The sequence below is a fragment of the Nicotiana tabacum genome, chromosome 2, assembly GCF_000715075.1.
Source record: "Nicotiana tabacum cultivar K326 chromosome 2, ASM71507v2, whole genome shotgun sequence".
Classification (NCBI taxonomy): Eukaryota; Viridiplantae; Streptophyta; class Magnoliopsida; order Solanales; family Solanaceae; genus Nicotiana; species Nicotiana tabacum.
In genome coordinates, this window is record NC_134081.1 from 28,270,624 (window position 1) to 28,282,176 (window position 11,553).

The window sequence follows — 11,553 nt, forward strand, 5'->3', positions numbered from 1 at the left end:
AGGTAAAATCTTTGGTTAAGTCGAATAAGGGTCAAATAAACAGTAAGAGTGAATCCTAAAGCAATTATCTCTAATCAAAGCATGTAGAGGTGAAACTAGCAAATAGGAATTCAAACGTATCAAAAACAACATCATACACGGTGAATGTAATGACATAAGAACCCTAAAAGTCCAACTTTCCACAAATAAGTCCGATCACGCACTCGTCACCTCGCGTACACAGACTACAATCAACATAGATGGCTCAAATCCTAAGGAGTAGTTCCCCCACACAAGGTTAAGCATGATACTTACCTCAAGTCAAGCTCAATCAATCCGTAAGAATGCCCTTTCCATGAATATCCGGCTCTGAATAGCCCAAATCTAGCCAAAAGCAATTACATATCATAATTACAATCATAATAGACTCATCTAATTAATTAAATCAATAGTTTAACAAACATTCTGAAATTCGCCCTAAAAAGTCGACATGGGCCCACGTCTCGGAATCGGGTAAAAGTCACAAAATCCGAAAGCCTATTCACTCACGAGTCTAACCATATCAAATTTACTAAAATCCGACACCAAATGGTCCTTCAAATCCACAATCCAACTCCCCAAATTCCTAGCCTCCAACTTCCAATTTCCACCTTAAATACACACTAACTAGGTGGGAAAATACATGGGGAAGCATGATTATTGATAAAAAATAAGCACAAGGGACTTACCTCAAGAAATATCTCGAAAGTGCACTCAAAAACCGCCCTAAACCGAGTTGCAAAGTCCAAAAAATGACAAAAATCGCGAAGCCCTTCGATTTTAACCACTGCCCAGGTATTTCCGCACCTGCGGAGCTTGGGCTGGCACCTGCGCGTGCGCTTGTGCGGCCAAAAAGTGCGCATCTACGCAAATCACTTACCCCTTCTGCCTTCGCACCTGCGATGAAAGGGCCGCACCTGCGGAAATCCCTTCCGCTTTTGCGGACCTTGCGCACCCGCTATTACCCTAACGCATCTGCTTTTCTCGCACCTGTGACCCCTGGCACTCCTCCATTTTTCCGCTTCTGCGCTTGCCTCCCCGCATGTGCAATCATGCACCTGCGGTCTCTCCACCGTAGGTGCGAAAATGACAGATGCCTGAAGACTTCAGCAGCAACTCAAATCCAACTTTTGATCCGTTAAGCACTCGAAACTCATCCGAGTCCCCCAGGACCTCAACCAAACATACCAACCAATCCTGAAACACCATACGAACTTAGTCGAGCCCTCAAATCACATCAACTAACGCTAAAAATCATGAATCACCCTCTAATTCAAACTTAAAGAACTTGAAACTTCAAATTCCTACAACCGATGTCGAAACCTATCAAACCACGTCCGAATGATCACAAATTTTGTACACAAGTCATATTCAACATTTCGGACCTATGCCAACTTCCGGAATCATATTCCGACCCCGATATCAAAAGGTCCACTACCGGTCAAAATCTCCAAAAATTAGACTTCCACCATTTCAAGCCTAAATGAGCTACAGACCTCCAAAACACAATCCGGACATACCCCTAAGTCCAAAATCACCAAACGGAGCTAACGGAACAGACAAAATTCCATTCTGGAGTGCTCTTCATATAGTTCCAACTACGGTCAAAATCCTAAGACTTCAGCTTCCGTTTTAGGGACTAAGTGTCCCAAATTACTTCGAATCACCCGATAATTGAATTCAACCATGTACGCAAGTCAAGGCACATAATACGAAGCTGCTCAGGGCCTTATGCCGCCGGACGTGATTTAAATTCTCAAAACGACCGGCCAGGTCGTTACATCCTTCCCCTCTTAAACAAATGGTCGTCCTCGAACGTGCTAAGAATCGCCTCGAAGACTTCAATCTCTGAAAGCACATATTCAACATACAACCGCGGGGGACCCCACGTCACCCCAATCCACATAAGCCTAACGACACCATCTGAATTGTAATTTATCCTTTCTATCAACACCGATAAGCCTTAGAGTCAAAATTCTCACCTTCCATTTGTCTTCAAAAGACCCAATTCTAAATCCATAACCGATATCAGTCTTAACTAGCTGTAACAACTCATGCCTACACCCACAAGGTACGACCACACAACAAGACACACCACACATAGGCCCATAATAACATTTCTGATCACAATAGTTGCCCGTAATCAAAACCATCACCGACAATTAGCCTGATATCCGTTAGAACCCTGTTCAAACCTACACAACACTGACAACGATGCAAGAAACATGAAGACCTCTTAACTATACACCCGAATCAACAAGTCACAACTAACACCACCAGGCACACACCCCGCAAGCTAAAACTCAAGAAGCACAGAATGAAATTGACTGAATATGAAAAGAGAAACACATAAGGAAACTACCAAACAAGCCCTATAGGCACAACTTTCTATCAGTACTAAACTACAAAACAATATAACAAGGAAAGAATTAAAGCATATGAACAATCACAAGGATCCCATCCTATTATAACTTCCACCATGGTACTCAGCCCGGTTCAAACATATCAAATCACATGGAATCGCAAGGGTCTCACCCTCAACTCTGAATCACAAGTCGAATACACATCATACCAATGGAAATCTTCCACTAATTCAATTCTGCCAATAAAATCACAACACTTACTAAACCCTCACCCCAGTAGAGTATCAAATCACAAATCGTAACCAATTTACTCACGAATCACATCAAACTTGCCATAATGGACAACATGAATTCACTTCTAGTCTTGAAACTTTCGATAATGAATAGAAATAAATGATAGACACGGGCTACCACTCATAGAGTCTCCCAATAGGGGTAAACACCTAAAATTAATAGTAAGTCATGAACTCACCCATAGGTTGGATAACAAATAGGGGAACCGAATCAAAATACGAATGGCGCCCCTCCGTAACAAATCAAAAGCATACTTGTATGACATCATCTAACGCAGTGGCCTCAAGCCTATTATATGAAACATATCAACGGGTCGGGCCTTCCCCTCTTGGGCGCCTCTACTCGCCTGAATACTCTGTTGTGACACACCTGTCCGGAGTCTAGGACAATCTCTCACCCTGTGGCTGGTATCTCCACACTCGAAGCAACCTCTCTGCTGATGTGGCTGTGGGAACTGTGCGGTACGGGTACTCTGAGACCCATGAGCACCTGACACATTGTGCGAAGCCTGAAGTGCAAACCGAACTGGCTGACCTACAAAACCTCTATCATGTCGTACCCTGCCTCCAAAATAAGGACCGGTAGATCTCTCCAGTCTACGAGGCCTCCTTACCTCCCTGTCCTCTCTCTCCTGATCTCGCATGTACTCTCTCTCATGGCCCCGCATGTTCTCTACACGGCGAGCGATCCTTACCACCTGCTGAAACGAAATATCTGATTCTAACTCCCAAGCCATACTGAACCGAATATCATGCCTGAGTCCCTCAATGAATCTACGGACACGCTCTCTAACTGTGGCGACCAAAGCAGGTGCATACCTGGCCAAATCACTGAATCTCACGGCATACTCTGACACTGACACAGTGCCCTAGCGCAGCAGCTCAAACTCTACGCTCCATGCATCTCAACGGGACTGAGGTACAAACTCTCTTAGGAACATCTCTGAAAACTGAACCTATGTAGGTGAAGCTAACTCGGCTGGGCTACCCATCTCATATGCCTTTCAACACTGATAAGCCGCTCCCTTAAGCTGGAATGTAGTAAAAGCAACCCCACTCGTCTCAACAATATCCATAGTGCGGAGGATGTTATGGCACTCCTTCAGAAAACCCTGTGCACTCTCTGAAGCCAAACCGCTGAATATATGAGGGTTATATCTCTTGAACCTTGGAAATCTAAGCTGCCCTTCCTCGGATGCTACTGCTCTGACCATAAGCTAAACTGGAACCATAGCCTGTGTTACCATGACACCTGGAACCTGACCAATGTGAACTTGCTGCTCTGGAGTGTGGGCGGCGGGAGTCTGGGCTCCTCCCCCGGTCTGTGAAGTAACTGGTGCAACCGGAATATCCCCGCCTGAGCCAATATACCAAACATGCTCAGGAACTGTGCTAAAGTCTCCTAAAGTCCGGGGGTAATCGCAGGCGCCTCCGGTACTTGCCCTCATCTGGAACTACTAGCGGCTCCCCAACTATTGCTCTGGTAGGTGCCCTAGCTACGGCACGTGCTCCTCATCGGCCTCTGCCTCTGACCATAGCGGCATCTACTCCAGGGGTAACATCATCAAGAACCGCAACTCGTGTCCTCACCATTTGTGAGAGAATGGAATGGTAAATTTCAAACTTCAATATCAATGAACTCGCAAGATAGGAATGAAGGAAATGAAATTGTCCTAATAGTTCTGTAGCCTCTCGAAGATAAGTACAGACGTCTCCATACCTATCCGCAAGACTCTACTAAACTCGCTTATGACTCGTAGCACCTATGAACCTAGGGCTCTGATACCAACTGTCACGACCCAAGTTTTCCCTCTGTTTGGTATCGTGATGGCACCTAGTCTTAGGGACTAGGTAAGCCTAACATTAATTGAAACAACATTATTTAATTAACATCTAACAAAATAAATAGAAATCTCTTACAATTCCCAAAAAATAAAGTTTTTTCTTGGTCTTCCGGATTCATTTGGATTTGATTATACCCGAAATAGGCATCGAGAAAAGTAAGGATCTCGTGACCGGCTGTGGCATCGATCATGCGATCAATGTTGGGCAGCGGAAAAGAATCTTTGGGGCACGCCTTGTTTAAATCCTTATAATCTACACACATTCTAAGTTTGTTCCCTTTTTTAGGGACTACAACTACATTGGCTAACCATTCTGGGTATTTCACCTCGCGAATGGACCCTATTTTGAGAAGTTTAGGTACCTCGTCCTTTATGAATGTGTGCTTTACCTTGGACTGGGGCCTTCTCTTTTGCTTCACTGGTTTGAACCTAGGGTCCAGGCTTAGCCGATGCGTCGTTATATCCGGTGGGATCCCTGTTATATCTAAATGGGACCAAGCAAAACAATCTATGTTATCGATGAGAAATTGAATAAGCTTTTTCCTGAGTTCGGGGGTTAATCCCATTCCCAGGTATACCTTTCGTTCGGGCAAATGCTCGATTAGTATGACTTGTTCCAGTTCTTTAATCGTTGATTGGGTAGCGTCTGATCCCTTTGTTGATGAAGGTGAGGATATCAGAATTGCTTCTTCGATGGCAAACATTTCTCTTGCGGCCGGTTGCTCTCCGTACACTGTTTTGACTCTCTCCGATGTTGGTAATTTAAGAACCTGGTAGAGGGTCGAAGGTACAACTCTCATATTATGGATCCATGGCCTTCCAAAAAGAGAATTGTACCTCATGTCCCCTTCGATTACGTGGAACTTCGTTTCCTGGATTGCTTCGGCCACGTTTATTGGCAGAATTATCTCGCCTTTGGTGGTTTCACATGCCATGTTGAATCCGTTTAGAACCATGGTTACGGGTGCGACCTGGTCCTGTAGACCTAGCTGTTCTACAACCTTCGATCTAATAATATTGGCCGAGCTACCTGGATCAATTAACATACGCTTAACTTTAGTTTTATTCAGAAGTACGGATATTACCAGTGCATCATTGTGAGGTTGCATGATTCCTTCTGCATCTTCATCATTAAAGGACAAGGTTCCTATGGGTGCGTAATCCTGAGTTCGAGGTCGCTTTTCTCGTATAACCGATGTCTTAGTGCGTTTAAGCACCGACCCTTGAGGGGTATCGACACCACCGATGATCATGTGGATGATGTGCTGCGGTTCTTCCTATTCGTTTTGTTTACCGAAATCCCTGATTTTGAAATAGATTTTGGCCCTGTTGCTTAAAAGTTCTCGAAGGTGCCCTTTATTCAATAACCGGGATACCCCCTCTCTTAGTTACCTGCAATCTTCCGTTCTGTGGCCATGAGTGCCATGATATTTGCACATTTAATTGGGGTTCCTCTGGGCAGGATCGATTTGCATGGGTCGAGGCCATTTAGTGTCTTTGATGCGTCTGATAGCCGATACGATGGCGGATGCATTGATGCCGAAGTTATACTCCGATAACCGCGGTGCTTCCTTAGGTACGGTAGACCTGTCAAACCCATTTCTGTTCATCAGCCCCCGAGACCCTTGACCTCGATCACTTCTTTTATTGCCTTGCCCGGGGTTACGTCTCGATTCATTGATCATGTGGTTTCCACTATATGGTCGGTATCGGTCCCTAATCGGACCTTGTTCTCGATTGATGTCCCTTCTAGCAGCGAGTTCAGAACCCAACCGATCGTCTTCGACTCTAATTTTTGACTGGTACCGATTATGCACGTCGACCCAAGTAATAGCTGGATACTCGATCAGGTTATGCTTCAATCGCCGTGAAGCCGTTGAACTTCGTTCGTTCAAACCTTGAGTGAAAGCCTGAACAACCCAATCGTCTGTGACTGGTGGCAGATCCATTCGTTCCATTTGAAAATGAGATACGAACTCCCTTAGTATCTAATTATCCTTTGTCTAACCTTGAATATATACAACTTCCTGGTCTCGACCTTTATGGCCCCGACGTGCACTTTTATTAAGGAATCTGCAAGCATAGGAAAAGAATCGATAGAATTAGATGGTAAGTTATGATACCATATCATTGCTCCCTTTGATAGGGTTTCACCGAATTTCTTTAGTAATACGGATTCGATTTCATCGTCTTCTAGGTCGTTCCCTTTAATGGCACATGTGTAAGAGGTGACATGTTCGTTGGGGTCGGAAGTTACGTTATAATTAGGAATCTCAGGCATGCAAAATTTCTTTGTGATCGGTTTAGGAGCTGCGCTTGGGGAAAAAGGCTTTTGTACAAATTTTTTGACATCTAAGCCCTTCAATATCAGTGGTACCCCCGGGATCTGATCAACCCTGGAGTTATATGTTTCCACCTTTTTGTCGTTTGCTTTGATCCTCCTTTCTCCTGATTCTATTCGTTTGGTCAGTTCTTCGAATATCTTAGCAATTTCGGGATTAGTCCCCGACTCTTGCTCATTTGACCTTAGTATATCTAATTCCGTTCTGTGGGTGATTTCTCGGGGTAGACTGGGCTCCGACCTACTCGACATCTGGGTTTGACTCTGCAACTGAGCTATTAGTGCCTGTTGAGCTTGCAACAGTTCGAAAATCATGCGCAAGCTGACGCCGTTTTCCTCGACGTTATGGGTATCTCTAACTGCAGATCGAGTGCCACCATGAATACTGTTTTCAGGTTCAGAATGTAGGTTTGCTTCAATGGCCAGATACAAATTAACGTCTAACGGCACTTCGACTAGAGCTCCAACGACGTCGACAAGCTGCATTCCGGCCCTGGGCGGCAAGTTGTTGTTCTCATCTTGAAGGCCAGCTTCGTTGTCGATAGGTAAGGCCATTTAATTTGAGAGTTCGTCGTTGCTAATCCGAAATCAAAGGCACTTCCAAAAATAAGCGTAAAATGGTGAGTTTGTTTAGATTCGTATCAAGTAATCACTATTATCCTTAGCTCCACGGTGAGCGCCAAACTGTTTAACCGAAAAAACGGATAGAGTTGAATTGGTACGTAGTTCTAAGGGTATGTGATATAACTTGACACAAATCGTAAGAATAAATTGAAATATCGAGTGGTGAGTGTAGAGAATGAAAAATAAACAAGGTTGGAAAGAAGAAGATTTATGGATTAAGCAAGATGAATCAATCTATAAAGCTAAAAAGGATAACTCTTCAATATAGGGATGGCTATATTTCTGTAAAGAAACAAGTTTGGCATACATTGTTTCTTTACAGAAATATAGCCATCCCTTTTATAGTGGGGGATCCTACTTTAGATATAATAAAAAATACATAGTGGGGAACCAATGATAAATTAGTTTTTTTCTAATTTCCGCCGAGATTCTCTCCCTTAGTGCGGCTGCAACGGCTTTTGTCTATGAGCTTGATCTTGATCGGACTCAGTATTGGTTGGTTTCCCGTTTTAGAGCTCGATGCGGGTTTGAGCTTGATGCCGACTCGGGGTCCGGTAATGAATTGGGCTCGGTATTGGTTGGCCTCGGGCCCTTAAGCTCGATTCCATCACATCTCATCATAGTTCGAATTGGACCCGAGCTCGATAATGACTTCGAGCTCGATATTTGACATATCCCTGGAACTTGAAGCTCGTTTGTGCCTTTTTCGGATCCTATCTCGATATTATGAAGACTTTATTCGGTCCATTATGTTCCATCTCGATCAGATGTATGAAGGCCGAAATCAGTTTCGACCGTATACAAACATCTCATTGCAACAAGATTTTGTACAAGTTAGATTACATAAAATGAGGCTTGTATAAATGGAAGACTTTTGAAATATATGGTCTTAAATAAGCCATAACATTTATGTGGCTGTAAAACTTTTGAAACTTGTGGTGGTCTTAAATCTGCCATATTATTTGTATGGCTATAAATATGCTTCATATTAAGGAAATATTGAAAAGTGTCAATCTTTTTAAAACAAACTAATAACTAAATAGCTTCAATCTATTTGGAACGGAGGGAGTATTATTATCCAATAAGGTACTATTACCACATGGAATAAATTAAAAAGAAAATCAATGTATCCACGAGATAAACTTTAAGAACATGTTTGATCTATAAATGATACAGGTCTGTACGTCTATGCCACAAACTTGTACGTCTGAAATGTTCAAATTTTAGAAAAGCAGAAGGGAAGTTTAAACACCAGAAATCATGAAACTAGCTTACTTATCATCAACAGGCACCATTGCAACAGAGTCCTTGTTGATAGCCTTCTTATACTTGTACCTTTTTGCAACCGCAAGAAAAGCAAAGAAGTTTAAGACACTTAAAATGGCCAACAACAAGAAGAAGTAATGCAGCTTGCCGCGATTTTGATTGTCCGCTATCCATCCTGGCTTTCCATTCCTTGTGCTAATATCTGTGACAATGGTCACTAAGAACGAGCTCACATAACTTCCAAGTGCAGTGGTCGTGAGAGAGAGAGCAGCGCACAAGCTCCTCATTGAATCAGGTGCTTGATCATAGAAACTCCAACTGACCGATAAATGTGAAAACTTCAGCACAACCAACTATCATATATTGGGGAATTTGCCAAAATACTGACATTGGCACATTGGTGGTGTTATAGTAATTGTGCCTTCTTACTATGCCCAGCCTAACTACCTCTACAATGGCTGCAGATACCATTGCAAAGACTGATATGACGAGCCCAGTCCCCATCCGTTGAAGTTGAGTCAAGCCATTTTTGTGACCTGTAAACTTTCGAACAAACGGGATAAGCAGTCTATCATAGATAGGAACCCAGAGAATCACAGCCATGGTGTCAAAAACAGAAAGTGAAGCCTCAGGAATTCTAAATTTTCCTAAATGTGTATCCATGTATGTAGCTTGCAGCACAAACATATTACTCAATTGGTTATGCACTGTGCTGAAGATAATTCCAGTAGCCCAAATAGGTAGCAACTTGATAACAGACTTGAGCTCCTCAACTTGTGTTACTGTGCAAAGCCTCCAATTGTTTATTGAACCTCTATTCTCATCTGACTCTAGCTTCACAGCAGCTTTGTCGAAAAAACTGCAGAGTAACAAACATCCAAGTTAAAGATCTCATAAAACTTAATGCGATAAGTATCATGAAAGTTTAATCAGTTTCAAACTAGATATAATTACACCCATATAGCATCGAGGATGATCCTATAAGGTATCCATGACTAGATCATGAGCCCTTTGGATGTCATAGTTAGTAAGTTAATCTTTATGTTGCTTCTGAAGATTTCATAATTCACAAGCATACCTCAACTCATTTGTATGAGCAAGTTTGCGACTCCCTTTGATGGCAGATTCAGCTTCGTCTGCAGTCTCATGTAGCAGAGATTTTTCAGCAGGCAATGCAAGTCGGTATTTTCTAAAAGAAGCCACAACAACCTGGCATATACGCGTCAAAGGGCTGCCTCCAGGCTTTTGGTATCGATATAGCCGGGTGCCTGAAAAGAAAGATACAACAGCAAGTGCCATGGCCACAGCAGGAACACCAAACCCCCATCCCCAGCCAATGTCTTGTTGTATCCAGACTATCAATGAAGAAGCAACGAGAGCCCCAACATTGATGGAGAAGTAGAACCAATTAAAGAAGGAATTCTTGTGGTTTCTCTCAATAGGATCAGCATCATCGAACTGGTCTGCTCCATAGGATGAGACACATGGCTTGATCCCTCCAGTTCCCAGTGCTACTAAGTAGAGTGCAATAAAGAATACAGAAGTTTGACCGTCGGTCGCATGACATTTATCTTTTTCATAGCAAGTTGGCTTAAGCCCTGGCACTGATGCCGAAATTGTCAACAATGTCATCCCCTTTGAATGATAAGAAAAATTAGTTAAGAAATTACAAAATAAAATATTAGATTTATAGATGGTATACTTCTCTAAACCGAATATAATAATGAAAGCCTAGAAAAACAACAAAGAGCCAACAGCCAAATAAACTCACACAAACATAGATAATAGAGAATATGGCAATAGTCCAGTATCTTCCAAGATAAGAATCAGCAAGAAATGCTCCGAGCAAAGGCATGACATAGCATGTCCCTGACCAATTTGATTGATTTTTTGAAGCAGTTGTGTTATGCTGATTTAGTTGATTCTTAAAATAAAGGACAAGATTGGTACTCATCCCATAATATGCCAATCTTTCAGAGCATTCATTCCCTGTCAAGTATTAACAATATTTTAAAATCAATAACTATGGTATTAGAACAGAGAATATATATGATGATAAAGATTACTATGTTTACCAAGTATGTAAGGGCAAGCCTTCCAAGTTCCTGTTTTCTTCTTATTTGCAGGCTTATTCCGATAATCCACAGTTCCATCCTTGGTATAGATATCTTCTTCTGCCATGGCCTAACAAAGAAGAAAAACAATGCTTTCTTGATGTGGTTTTCGTCACTCCAATAATTATCTGAAACACGTCGTTAAAATCAATTAAGAGGGAGCCAAAAGATTGAGCTATGGCTCCACCCTTTCTTTCCTTGGATAGAATATCTCAGAAATCTAAAACACTATATTCTAAAGTTCATTCACATAATCAAAGATAAAGTTATTGTTGGCAGCATAGGTGCAATTTAGTTTTGGATGTACCAAACTCATTAGCTTTGTCTATCGGCCAGTAAAATGGCTAGATACATCTTGAAAAAGGTTATCTTAGTTTGTTGGAGAATTAATGGCTCATGTTTTTACATCTGCTTTTCTTGTGCTATCAAACAATAGAAAAAAGTCAAACAAAGAAAAGGAGTAAACTCTCCTCGTAAATTCAGCAACCATTTTGTTCTATTTTTGTGTTCTTCTTATTTCTAATTCTCATAAATGCACAAAGTGGTAGTCATATTTGCCAATTTTATTTATTGAACCTATCAGATTTTAGAAATACTAAAATGAAGTAAGTAAATTCCATTAGAATCTCGAATTGATTGCCTTGTATCTTCACGAGTTAACCGAACTTTGCCCACAACTTGTAGAGTCTA

The 11,553-nt window shown here is 42.0% G+C and overlaps 1 pseudogene; it reads right to left on the minus strand.

Moving 5' to 3' along the window:
• Positions 1-8,536: 8,536 nt before the first annotated feature.
• On the minus strand, positions 8,537-11,282 carry LOC107759627 (protein NRT1/ PTR FAMILY 8.1-like; annotated as a pseudogene).
• Between the last annotated feature and the right edge of the window lie 271 nt (positions 11,283-11,553).